General features: G+C 46.6%; 1 long non-coding RNA gene across 1 annotated transcript; it reads right to left on the bottom strand.

Annotated features, from left to right (window-relative positions):
- Positions 1-3,066: 3,066 nt before the first annotated feature.
- LOC309655814 lies at positions 3,067-13,391 on the bottom strand. Its single transcript, XR_014261018.1, has 2 exons — positions 13,322-13,391; positions 3,067-7,388 (listed from the first exon to the last, which is right to left on the bottom strand). It is a non-coding gene; the product is annotated as an uncharacterized lncRNA (long non-coding RNA).
- Positions 13,392-13,887: the final 496 nt, after the last annotated feature.

The following is a 13,887-nucleotide window of genomic DNA, read 5'->3' as shown; positions in this document are numbered from 1 at the left end:
ATAACTTACCTTGGCTAAGCACGAATGAATCCAGAATGACCCAGCCTTCTCTTGCCTCACCAGCAAGGCCAGCTTTATGGGCAGGGGCCCCATGAGGTCAGTCACAGAGGGCCTCACACTCAGAAAGACCCCAGGCTCAGTCGTCACCACCTTGAAATCTTTAATTTTTTTTTAAAAGGGGCCCCACATTTTCTTTCTTTTAAACTGAAGTCTAGTTGCTGTACAATATTATATAAGTTACAGGTGTACAATATAATAATTCACAATTTTTTAAGGTTATATGCTATGTACAGTTATTATAAAATATTGGCTATATTCCCTGCATTGTACAATATATCCTTGTAGCCCACATTTTCATTTTTGCCCTGGGCCCTGCAAATTATAAATCTGGTCCTGCTCATCAAGAATAAGGTTATGCTATACCTAACAGACAAGAAGTTGGTATCCTCAGGCAAAGAACTTGCAAACTAATAAGAAAATGGCAAAAACCCTTCAAAAGAAAAATTATAAAGGGAAAAAAAAAGGTAATTCCCAAAAGAAGAAGTATAAATGGCTAATTAACAGAGGAAATTCAATCTCACTGACCACAGCAGGGAATACATATTAAATACAGTAAAATATGCGGGGCATATTCAGGTTTATAAAGCCTGAAACAAAGAATTTGGGAGCTGGGTCCTCAAAACTATGAATGCAAAACTGAGTGTGAATGTGAATGTTTTTTAGAATGAGAAAAGGAACCACAATAAATTACAAATTTTTAAAAGCTGAAAAGTCTCACAAATGTCGCTAAAGCCAGTAAAAATACCATAGCATTTTTGCTAATTGTGTAACACTCCTTTATAATATTTTTTCTACATTTTCTGGCTGTATGTTTTTTCATCATTCTTTCATTTGACAATGATTTTGTGTTACCATTTCCTATGCAGAGGATAGAAAAATAATTCAGTTTTTATCCTAGCGTGGTTGACTGAAGTGTTTCTTATTTCCAGTTGGAATTAATAAAATACATAACTTCACACAGCTTTACTTGCTAAAAAAAAATAATAATAATAAGGTTATGCCATCGGCTCTTGTGTCGTGAGAAATTGAGATGAGGGGGAGTGGTACTGGTTAATTCCTTCATTCTAAACGTTTCCTGCGTCCCAGCTGCCTCAGTGCCACCATAAACTTTAACATACACGTAAATCACCTGGCGTCTTGTTAAAAAGCAGATTCTGGTTTAGCAGGAATGGGATGGGGCCAAAGATGCTACATTTCTAGCACGTTCCCAGGTTTGCCAATGCAGCTGGTCCACTTTGAATACAGAGAAGATGGATCAGTCCCACTCAGGGTGTGATCTGGGCACCTGTGCAGCCTCACAGACTGTTCTCCATCTGCCACAAGACAAGTATAGAAACTGAGAGAGAGTATAAACATTTATGGCAATACGATGACTAATTTTATGTCTGAACATGTTTTTTTCATTGCATTTTTCTAGTAATTTTTTGTTGTACTTATAAAAACACCTGTCCACAAAGAAAATATTTTTAAAAAATCTTTCCCATAGGTTCTACTTTAGATGAGAAGTTGTACTTTACATGAAAGTTTAGATGGTTTTAACTCTTTCCTGTTTAAAAGTCAATCCACAATGTATGAAGGACTTTGACTTGGTAATTCCAGCTCAATTAGCCTTGTGGGTCCTGCAGCCTCATGTTCTTTGTTCTCAGTATCTCATTGTCCCTCAGTCCATCTGGTGCTGCATGGCTTGATGAACCAATGGAACACAGGACAGAAACAGAAAATGTCCCCACTTCACAGATGGGGAAGATGAGGTTCAGAAAGCATACCTGCTGTGTGCAGGGTCTTTCATCCACTCACCGTGAGAGCTAGCCTTAACAGCCGTGCCTCCTCCTATTGCCTGGGGTTGCCCAGACCAGACAAGGGAGGGGGTGGTTGGCTGAATCTGTCCTCCCCTGGGAGCTCATCTCCTAGTTGATTTCACAACTCAGGCTCTATCAGCTTGTTTTTGATGTTTTCTAAAACTTGCTCCAGGCAATTCCAAGTTCACCATGGTCCTGGTGCAGGTGGTCTGATGGTATAATGGTACAAGAAGCAGGCCTTCTCCTGGGCGTCTGTCGCCCACCCTTGCTATAGCTATATTCCAATTTTTTAAAGTGGGCAAATGTTCACAGCAGTTATTCTCCTTTCCTCCATCAACAGGTAGACGAAGGAAAGGAGAATAATTTATAAATATAAAAATGCTGAGATTATCAATATGGGGGAAGAGAATCTTAAATATTGAACTCCAGGCAATGATATGCAGGCTCAAGAGCTTAGGGGTGATGTTTGCAACTTACTTTGAAATGCATTGAAAACATAAGATGGCTGGGTGGGAAATGGGGAGATGTGTGATAAAGCAAGTTTGGTAGTGTTAGTGGTAGAATGTAGATGGTGGGTATATGGATATTCACTGTACAGGGTTTTTTTTTTCTGTATGTTTGAAATTTTTCATAATAAAATGTTGGGGGAAAAAAACAGCAAACTCTCCTCCCACCCCCAATCGCCTTCCTGCTCTGTAGTACCAATATCTCACCAGTCATCAGCAGCAAAATGTCAACTCCTCCCACCACCCCTAGTGCTAGACAATGATCTGTCTTCTCGTTTTCTTCCTTGCAGTCGTTTTTGCAACCTCTCACTCCCTTTCTGCTCCAGCCATCAGGGCCCCACTGTCAGTGTTCGCCTGGGCCAGGCCAGAGGCTCCGAGCCAGCCTCCCTGCCTCCACTCTCCCTTCCCAGTCCAGCCTCCACTCAGCAGCCAGAGGGATCTTTTAATGCAGAAATCTGATTTGTCCCTTTCCTGCTCAGAAGCATTTAACGACTCCCAGTTGCCTCAGTGGGCCATCTCAGACCCTCCACAACCATGATGACAATATCTTCCTCTTTATCTTGCATGACTCTGCCTATCCTCAGAGATTTTGCTGTTACCTCTGCTTGAAATGGTTTCCCCACCCCTTATCCTGCAGAGGAGGGCCCACACTTCTTCTTTCAAGGCCTTCCTAGGCCTCTAGGCCAGAATGAATCACATGCTTCTGTTTTAATTATCTTTTTTTTTTGTCTGTAAACTTGCTTCTATTACTATTTGGCAATTATGCATTTGGAATTTTCTAGAACAGTCTCAATTTGAAATATACTCACCCATGGCCTCCTCAACCATCAAAAGTCACCCATTTGGGGGTGTCTAGACTACATCTTTTAGACCAGCCCTTACAGCTAGAAAGAGCACAAAGTATTTTGTCATTCAGTAAACATGTATTGAAGGCCTGCTCTGCACCAACTGCTGGTTGCAGAGGTGGAAGGCCTACTGCCAATCACTTCAAGGAGCCCCCAAGTTCTGGGAGGGAGTGAGCTCAGGAGGCAAGAGCCCAGAGAAGGGACACCCAATCATCCTGGCAGTCAGGGGAGATGCTGACTCAAGCTGAGGCTTAATGGATAAGGAGAGTCGGGAGTAGGGATGGGGAATAACATACCCACACGTGAGCCAGGCAGAAGGGGACACGTTCAAATCACATCAAATATTTCATGATTAAAAAAGAGGCAGTGGGGCTTCCCTGGTGGTGCAGCGGTTAAGAATCCGCCTGCCAGTGCAGGGGGCCCGGGTTTGAGCCCTGGTCTGGGAAGATCCCACATGCCGCGGAGCAACGAAGCCCGTGCGCCACAACTACTGAGCCTGCGCTCTAGAGCCCGTGAGCCTCAACTACTGAAGCCCACACGCCTAGAGCCCATGCTCCGCAACAAGAGAAGCCACCGCAATGAGAAGCCCGCGCACCGCAACGAAGAGTAGCCCCCACTCGCCGCAACTAGAGAAAGGCCACGCACAGCAACAAAGACCCAACTCAGCCAAAAAAATAAATAAATAAATTTTTTAAAATAAAAAGAGGCAATTAATATGGAGAAAATATGACAGAGATGTTCAAATACTTTGTGGACAAAAAAAAAATGTTGCCTGCCATTTCAGTAAACAACGAATGTTGCCCGCATCAATACAGCCAGCCGGATGGTGCACCCTAAGGGGAATTCAAGATGGAGAAAAACAGGAATACTGGCCCTAGATACTTAAGATGCATATCAAAGGAATAATTTCAATGAACCCAGACTCTTGCATCTTCCCATATGTAGAAAAGCACTAAAATCATTAACTTGAGATTTTTTGTGTGTGATTAGCAGTAATCTTTCGATGTTCAACTACATGGGTTTTTATTTTTGTTTTCAGCAAAAACTCCTGTACATCCTGACTCCTCTCTTAGCTCTTTGGAGCAGTTCCTCAGAGCTAGCTGAGAAGCTGGTTCTCAGGCTAGAGTCCTCAGGAAGGTCCCTGAATAAAACATAACTCTCAACTTTTAGGTGGTGCGTTTCTTTCAATCAACACTATCTCTACCATACACAAAAATCAACTCAAAATGGATGAAAGACTTGACTGTAAGACCTGAAATCACAAAACTCCTCGAAGGAAATGGGCAACGTGCTCTTTGACGTCCAGCTTAGCCGCATCATTCTACATATGTCTCCTCAGGCAAGAGAAACAAAAGTAAAAATAAGCAAAGAGGACTACGTCAAGCTAAAAAGCTTCTGCACAGCAAAGGAAGCCATCAGTAAAATGCAAAGACAGCCTTCCAAATGGGAGAAGATATTTGCAAATCACGTATTCAATAAGGGATTAAAATCCAAACTGTATAAAGAACTCATGCAACTCGACAACAAAAAACAACCCAAATTTTAAAAGGGCAGAAGACCTGAATAGACATTTTTCCAAGAAGTCATACAGGTAGCCAACAGGCACATGAAAAAAATTGTTCAACATCACTATTAGAGAAATGCAGTCAAAACCACAATGGGATATCACCTCACAGCTGTTAGAATGGCTGTTATCACAAAGGCCAGAAATCACAACGCTCATACACCCCTGGTATGAATATAAATGGGCGCAGTCACTATGGAAGCTCCTCAACAAATTAAGACCAGAACTACCGTATAATCCAACTATCCTACGTCTGGGTATTTATCCAAAGAATACAAAAACACGAATGCAAAAAGATACATACACCCCTGTGTTCATCACAGCATTATTCCGCCATCCTCCATACTGATCGGTCTCGGTATCTGATCAGGTTTCCCATCCTCCAGTGATGCCAGGTGATGTCTGGTCACGCTGCCTGCCTTCAGTAGGAATCCTGTTAGGTCGGTTTAGTCAGAAACCCTCTCACCCGTGACGTCTCCTTAGTAATTTTCCATCCGCTGATCCCCACCCTGCTCCTTGGGTATAAATGCCCACTTTTCCTTGTTGTATTCAGACTGGAGCCCAATCTCTCTCCCCAGCTGCAAGACCCCGCTGCAGTGGTCCCTACACCCACAGCGATGGCCCCCCTTGAATAAAGCCTGCCTGTCCCTTAACGAGGGTCACGAATCTTTTTTCTTTACCACTTGCCACATTCCGCCTGGTGGCCTCTGGCAGGAGGCGCGGGGCGTGGCGCTTAGAGCCAGCTGGCCGAGCAGCAGAGCCCACGGCGGGCAGCACGGGCAGGCACGCAGAGAGGGCGCTCCCAGGTGCGGGAGCCAGAGCACCTCCTGTGGGGCTCCTGACCCACAAACCACCACTGACGTGGGCCTCCGGGCCGCAGAGCTGGGTGGGGCGGGGGCTGAGGGGCCCGCAGGACCAGCGAGGCTCACTGAGAGGCTGAGCGGGATAGAGGTGCTATGACCAAGCTGGAACCTTCCAGGTGCAGCACTGAAAGTCCCAGGTCCTGGGAAACCCCTCAGGCCAGGGCAAACTAAGATGGTTGGTCACGCCAGGCCAGGACCAGATTCAGGGACATGTGGCCTTTGCATTTACAGAGCCCACGCTTAGGCGGGTCTTGTGCTTGGCTTGATGTTCTGCTGTCTCTGTCTTGAAATCTGTAACACTTTTGGAGCAAGGGGTCACACATTTTCAGTTTGCACTAAGTCCTACAAGTCGTGTAGCTAGCCCTGCTCTAGGCCAACACCCCTGTGAAGATCACACACTGTGGTGCCAGCACCTGAGGCTTCTGTGGATGACACTTTCCTTTCTAGTCCTCAACATCGTCTTGTCCGAGGAGACAGCGTTAATAGCAGCTGAATTGAACCCAAACTTCCTTAAACACACCTCTTGGCACCCCTGTCGGAGGCAGAGCACAGGGTGGAAGGCACTGCAGAGCCCACGGAGCCGGGCATCCGTTCTGCACTTATAAAAAGCAATAAAGGACAAATAAAAAACTAAGTCAATAAAGGGAAACTGACATTTGTCACAAGCCTGCTACTCAACACGCAGCTAGCCAACTTCCATATAATCTTCACAAGCAGCTGTGAGGTATGCCTCCACCCATATTCCAGAAGAAGAAACTTGGGCTCAGAGAGGCTAAGAAACTTCCCCAAGGTCACACAGAGGGCAAGAGCGGAGCCAAAAGGGAACTGTGCTGTGCGGTTCCAAAGCAGCCAGAGTGCGTGTCCCCTCTGCACCCAGCCCGCCGCCCAGCAGCTCCTGAAGGCAGGGGGTCCACGGTGGGGAATGTTCTTAACCTGAGGTCCCAGGAGCCTCCTGCGGGGTGCACAGCCCTCTGTGGACGCTCACCTGGGATGGCAGCAGAAGCCCAGCCTGGGACCGTGGCCAAGAAGACGAGTGCTGGGTCAGATTTCCTCTCACACTGACCGGCTTGTTGCCGCCCCATGATTCTAAAGGAACCACCCTGGGTTTTCTCACAAGGAAAACGCCTTGAAGACACCACCCTAGATTTTCATAGGAAGGATATAGCCCCAAAGGGAGAAGTGAAATAGAAATCACAGCCTCACTCCCACGTGGTGATAGAACATCTTTGTTGCCAAGCACACTATACAGAGAAGTGTAAGGTACAGTCCTTGCCCGCAAGGCAAAAGACAAACGAGGAGGGTTAGCTACCTTGAGCCATTACAGCGCCTCTCAGTGGTGGGCACTTAGGCAGTAACTCATTCTTCCCGCATCACTATCTTGAGAGCTATGTAGGGTCCTACCTCCAGACATCTACCCATGCCGCTGTCACCTCCCCCTGGGATGCCCTTCCCTTATTTCCACCTGTTGGAACCCTACTCCAGAAAACCGCCAAAGACCAGTGGCTTAAACAGGGTAGGATTTTATTTTTCTCTCATGTAGAAGACGAGGCTGCTCAGTCCAGGCTGTTGGGACACTCCATGGCGCTGGTGAACCAGCCTCTTTCTCCATTGTGGCTCTTCGTTCCTCAGTGTATAGCTTCTGCCTTATAGCCCGAAGTAGCTGCCAAACTTCATCTTGACTGCAACCTCATGAGAGATCCTGAGTCAGATCCAAGCACTTAAGCTGCTCCTGAATTCCTGACTCATGGAAACTGTATAATTAAAAAAAAAAAAAAAAAAGTATTATTGTTCAAAGCTGTTAAATCTGGGGGTAGTTTGTTAAGCATCAATGGATAACTAAGACACCGTATTACTAAACAGGTTTAGTTCGTTTATTCAACTGTCCTGAGCCCCCAACCTGGACACACATGGATGAATCAGACGTAGTTAAAGACTACCTATCAGAACAAGAGGATTTCCTGGAGGTGGGGCAGAAATCATGTCATCTGTGTCCTTGCCCTTGGAACGCTTTCCCCACCTTGGTACACAGTAGGGTCGCAGGACCTGGCACACAGTAGGAGCTCTGCTTCCCAGAGAAGAGCGTCTACCTCCTGGCTTGCCTTCTGGTGGATGAGCCAACTTAGAGATGATGAGCTCTTAATGTTCAATCATCTGGCCTCTTGTCAAAAATGTGGATTTGTTTCTCAGAGGACAGTTTCAAAGCCTCTTTCCATTCCCTCACTCCCCGTGCTGCCAAGAGGAAGGACATGCAAACCAAGCAAGCGAGAGCCTTTCCTGAGCCAGCTGCCTTCCCCCTGCCTGCCGCTGGTGTTCGTCCTTCAAGGCCCTCCAAGGGCGGCCTCCTCCTTTAGGCCTCCCTGGTTGTCCTTCACTGTGGGGGAGGGAGTGAAGAAAGAAAATGATCTTCTTGAAAAATTATTCCCTCGCGCTGAATCTTTATGAACCATATTGTCGGAGCAACTTGAATTATACGTGTAACTCATGGCCTTGTTTTCTTAAATAATAAAATATGCAGTACTCTGCTATAAATTCTACAGAGCCTATTGATTCTCACAGAATGCTTTCACAGCTTTTTGCCAAACTCTTGTATCTCTAACCAGCCTGTGGTTGCAACTGATGAATGACAGAAATGTTATAAATCACACAGTTTTGTTTACACAAATGGGTACAACCAAAGCAAAACAGTAAAGATGTAGTCAGAATTTTACTCATTCGTTGATGACATGAATGACTTCTCTGCAGAATCAGACAATAGTTTTCGAAAACTGGAAGAATATTTGCCTAATTTTTTGTGTTTTTCATAACATAATGACTAAAGATATGACACAATTTTTTTTTAAAGATTTTTTTGATGTGGACCGTTTTAAAAGTCTTTATTGAATTTGTTACAATATTGCTTCTGTTTTATGTTTTGGTTTTTTTGGCCGAGAGGCATGTGGGATCTTAGTTCCCTGACCGGGGGATTGAACCCACAGCCCCTGCACCGGAAGGTGAAGTCTTAACCACTGGACCACCAGGGAAGTCCCATGACACACTTTTAGAAATAGCTTTTTTGAAGTATAATTGACATACAAGAATTGTACATGTTTAAAATGTATATTTGATGTCTTGATATGTGTAAATATCCACGAAGCCATCACCACAATCAAGATAATGAATATATCAGTCAACCCCAAACGTTTCCTCACATATGGCCTGTTTTTCTGGTCATTTCTTCTTCTTTTTTTTTTTTTTTTTTCCCGGCCATGCACACGCAGCATGTGGGATCTTAGTTCCCTGACCAGGGATCAAACCCGTGCCCCCTGCAGTGGATTTCTGGTCATTGCTATACGGATGTAGTTGACACTGTTGGTTGTATACCCAACATCCATTCTCTTCTTCCTTCCTTTAATTTTGCTAAGGTTTCAACCCCTCCCCAACATGATCCAGGGAAAGGGCACCTCCAAGCCCAGGACCAAGTATGGATCTTAATTAACCTAAGCCAATTGGTGTGTGACGCTCTCCTGGCGACTAGGCCAGACATGTGACCTAAGTTGGCCAATCACACTACAAGGACTTCTGTTGCATGCTTAGGAGAGAGGTTTTTCCCCTCTCTTGCAGGATGGCCCCGTAGAGCGTGATCTCAATTGCGACTGGAAGCTCTCTTAGAACTGTTGGAGAACTAGCCTGAGGTTGAAGTCAACGCTGAGGAGGCCAGAGCAGAAAGAAGGACCAAACCTGAGTGATTGATGGCAATGTTGAATCCTTTTACTAGACAGCATCCACGATGGCTCCCAATATTCCTTGCTCCCTAGTCTTCATACCTTTGTTTAAGCCCCTCCTGTTGAGTGTAGGCAGGACCTGTGACTTGTTTCTAATAGAATACAGCAATGATGATGGGATGCCACTTCTATATTAGGTTGTATGAGCTGTGACTTCTGTCTTGCTGGCAGACTCTCTCTATTGCCTTCTCAGCTTGCACACTTTGATAAAACAAGTGGCTGTGCTGGCCATTTCCACATGGCCAGGCACTGAAGATGGCCTCCAGCCAACATCCAGCAAGAAACTGAGGCCCCTCAAGGAACTGAATCCTACCAACAACCATTTGAGTTTGGAAGCAGCTCCTTCCCTAGCTGAGCCTTCAGACGAGACACCAGCCCTGGCCAACAACTTGACTGCAGCCTTGTGAGAGACCCTGAAGCAGAGGCAACCATCAAAATTGTTCCAAGACTCCCGAGTCACAGAGATTGTGAGTTAATAAATGTGTTGTGTGAAGCTGCTAAATTTGGGGTAATTTGTTACACAGCAGTAGATAACTGATGCACTTCCTTATCTCTAGGCTTTGAGTTACATGAGGCAGTCCATTTCCTTTGTACTCAGTCCACTTAGAGTCAGGGTTTTCTGTCATTTAAACCCAAGAGCATCCTCCTGTGGTGCGTCTCCCCCACTAGCTTGAAAGCTCCTCAAGGACAGGCCTTCCATGTCCTCCCAGAGATTCACTAGTGTCATAACTTTGTAGACTGTGTGAATTTAAGGACATACTTGACCCTAATTTTAGCTCATCTTCTGACAGCACAAAGCAGGGAAAATCCAAACGATGACACGGGACTCAGAAATGGAGAAGCCTTTCTCCTTGGTTACAAGTCTTTTTTATTTAGCCAACAAGAGATTATTAAGTGCCTGCTGTTTGCAGAGCCCTCCACTGGATATTGGTGAAGGGAGAGAACAGATTTAAAAGGAGGGTATATTCCTTGCTCCTAGGGAGCCGGCACTCACACTAAGGATAACAGAGGCATGAGAACATTATAGTGTCTAGAAATATGTAACAAGTGCAGGTTAAGAGGGCACTTCAGTGGGGAGCAGACAGGCTTCAGAGACAAACCTCGGAGTCAGAGGAACCAATGCAGTGACTGGGCAGGAGAGAGGTTCCCTGAGACAGATACTGGAAACCTTCAGTTTCTGCCATAGCGATGGGTGGGGATGGCCGAGGGGAAGTGAGACACCAGACAAGAAGCTGTCCCAGTAATCCAGATTGGGGGCTGCTTTAAAAGCTTTTTGGGGTGTGTCCTCAGCTCACGAGCACCCTTCCTCTCTGAGATTGCCTACCCCTCACAGCCAAGATGGGGCAATCAGGTTACCTCTCCAGAGAATTGGGAATTGGGACCACACGATGCCGGTAGGTCTCTATAAAGGGGTGACTGAGACTTGGAAACTTGGGGGTATTGGGATGGTCTGTCTGCAGAGAGGAAGGAAGAAAGACAGAGACCTGCAGAGAGAGGACAATGAGGTAGAATCCCAGAGACTAGGGCTAAAGATACTCTGCTCGGTTTTAGGGGAGAGATCCAGAGCATATCTGTCAGGGTCCCATCCCTTCCAGAACCTGGGGAATCCCTGTGCACCTGTGGGTTCCACCAGGCACACCTATGCCTGTGTCAGATTCACCTTCCTGCCACATGGAGTCCCAGAGTGGCTGGAGGTACGGAGTGCGGTCAGATCCCAAGCCAGCATCCATAGGGTAACTGGGCTTTTAGGAACGCTTCTTTAGCCAGTGTGATGTTTCAGAAATCTGAAACAGTCCTATAAAAAAATCCAGATTCCCAGGGACTTCCCTGGTGGCGCAGTGGTTAAGGATCCGCCTGCCAATGCAGGGGACACGGGTTTGATCCCTGGTCCAGGAAGATCCCACATGCCATGGAGCAACTAAGCCTGTGCGCCACAACTGCTGAAGCCCGCGCGCTCTAGGGCCCGCGTGCCGCAACTACTGCCCGTGCGCCTAGAGCCCGTGCTCCGCAACAACAGAAGCCACCGCAATGAGAAGCCCGCGCACCGCAACGAAGGATAGCCCCCGCTCGCCACAACTAGAGAAAGCCCAGCAACAAAGACCTGGCGCAGCCAAAAAAAATAATAATTCCAGATTCCCAGTTTTTTCGTTTTTTATTGTAAGGCCTTGTAGGCACAGGCCCTCGTTCCTGCGGGGCGTCTGCTGGGGAGAACTGAGAAGAGGCTGCCACTTTCTCCAGAGCCTGGTTCTCAGGTCACCCCAGCCCCTACCCAGTGGACGCAGACATCGTGTTCCTGGCTCACGCAAAGGATACTGATTAATTTTGCCATAATAAAGCTTTTCTCCACCTCTTTTAAAATATTTTCCCAAAGTAACAGGGAATGGAGAGGTGGGAGCTTTTGAGGGGTCAGAAGAAGATAGAAAAAGCCCCTGAAAGAGAGCTGTTCTCTGTATCTATTTTTGCAAAACAAGATATCCCAAACAGCAACCATTTTATTATATTTTACGATTTTCCCAGTCAGGAATTCAGGCAGGGCTTGTCCAGTGATTCTCCTATTCCATGTGACTTTGACAGAGCGCACTGCACGATATTTAGTTAGCAGATGGGCTGGTCTGGAGGATCCAAGACGGCCTCACTCACATGTCTGATGCCTTGGCTGATTTGAGCTCAGTTTGTCTTATTCCACAGCTTTGCCCTCTTGCCCCACTCCACCCCACCCAAGTCCTTTTCTACGCCCCAGGAGGCTGACCCGTAAGGACTCCACATCCATAGGGACTGACCCACGGGCTCCCAAGTCCCTGACCCACGGGCTCTGGCTTCCAGCTGGCTTTGGCTACTGGGGGACTACTGGGAGGGAGGAAATTCAGACTATTTCTTTTCCTGCGTCCCTGGACTGAGGGTGCTTGAGCCTCTCCCCTGGTGGTCTTTCTACAGGACAGGACTCTCTGCTTCTGGGTCTCGTAACCACTCCCTCTCCTCATCTTTGGGCTGAGAAAGGTAACAGATCTGAGAGTTACAGCACAGTCCCTTGTATTTCCCCACTACACCTTTATTAAATCCTCCTCAAATAATCCTAATCAGAAACGCCATTTGTTTCCTGTGAGATCTGACTGATACATTTGTGCTTAGTCATAGCACAAATAATAGTTAATACTTATTGAGTACTTACTACATGCCAGGCGCTGTTCTAAGCCCCTTACGTTAGCTCATGAGACATTCACAGAATCCCTATGAGGTAGGCACTATTATTATCCCATCTCACAGATGAGGAATACGAGGCACAGAGAGGTGAAGTAGTTTGCCTAAGGTTACACAGCCACTAAGTGGCAGAGCTGGGATTTGAACCCTGGCAGCTTGACTCAAGCCCCTACTCTCAACAACTACTCTATATAGTAGGAAAATTTCTGTTGAACGAATATGCTGTTTCCTCAAAGTCTGTTATCCAACCCAGAGCAAGGTTTTGGCAGGTTTTGAAAAACAAGACTGTGCTGTGAAACGTTTTTCTTCACAAATAGTCCCCGGAAACTCTAGCAAGGCTTGGAGTTGACCTCCTGGAGGTGACCTTCCCCTGCAAATTCCCACACTCCTCCTCTAGAATGAGTCTATTTGCCCTCACTTGTGCAGAGGGAGGGGAAGCCTGAGGAGCACGTGGAGGTGAGAGCCACCCCATGAGGACCCCAGAGAGGCAAACCAACCTCTTATATTTGGGGGCAGTAAGTTGAAGTGTTTACCTCTGCATTCCTACAGTCCTGCCACAACTGGACATCCTCCAGACCCAGCAGGGAGTGGAAGGCAGAGGGAGGGGCTGCAATCAGGGACAGCCTGGAGTCTTTGGGTGATGACTAGCGGAAACCTGACTCAGATTGCATTCGAGTTTTTAAAAAAGGAAAAGAAAAGAAAAAGGACTGTATTGGTTCTCATACCTGAGACGTCTAATGGTGCAGCTGGCTTTAAGCATCTCAGAATCTAGGCCTCAAAGGATGTCAATAGGGCATAGTCTCTCTCTGCATTGCTTTCCTCCATCTTGGCTGTCTTCTTGAGCACAATTTTACCACATGGTGGCTCAGGTGGCTGTTGGGCTGCCTCAAGGTTACAGTCTCTCAGCATCAGGCCAGCTTGGGGTGGGGGGAAGATTGCTGGCATTTCCTGACAGTGCCAACAAAAAGTCCCAGGGAGGGATCTTATTGGCCTAACTTTGATCATGTGCTCATCCATGAGCCAATCACTGGGCCTGGTAAGTGCAAGGCTCTGATTGGCCAGACTAGAATCATGTGTTCTCTCTAAAATGGGGGTAGAATCTTGTTATCTCCACCTGAACCCAACAGAGGAGGGGTGACTCCTTAAATGGAAACCAGGTACTGGGGTACTGTTAACCAAAAAAGGTGAGGGTAAAGGAAAGAGCTTGCAGGCCCAAACAGCAGTAGATTTTCACTTCCCAGTAGGAGTCCTGAGATCCATTCCAGGGAGAGAAGTGGTGGGGGTGAGGACT

This window comes from Balaenoptera physalus (genome assembly GCF_965194825.1).
Source record: "Balaenoptera physalus genome assembly, chromosome: 2".
Classification (NCBI taxonomy): Eukaryota; Metazoa; Chordata; class Mammalia; order Artiodactyla; family Balaenopteridae; genus Balaenoptera; species Balaenoptera physalus.
This window is presented reverse-complemented; position numbering and strand designations above follow the sequence as displayed.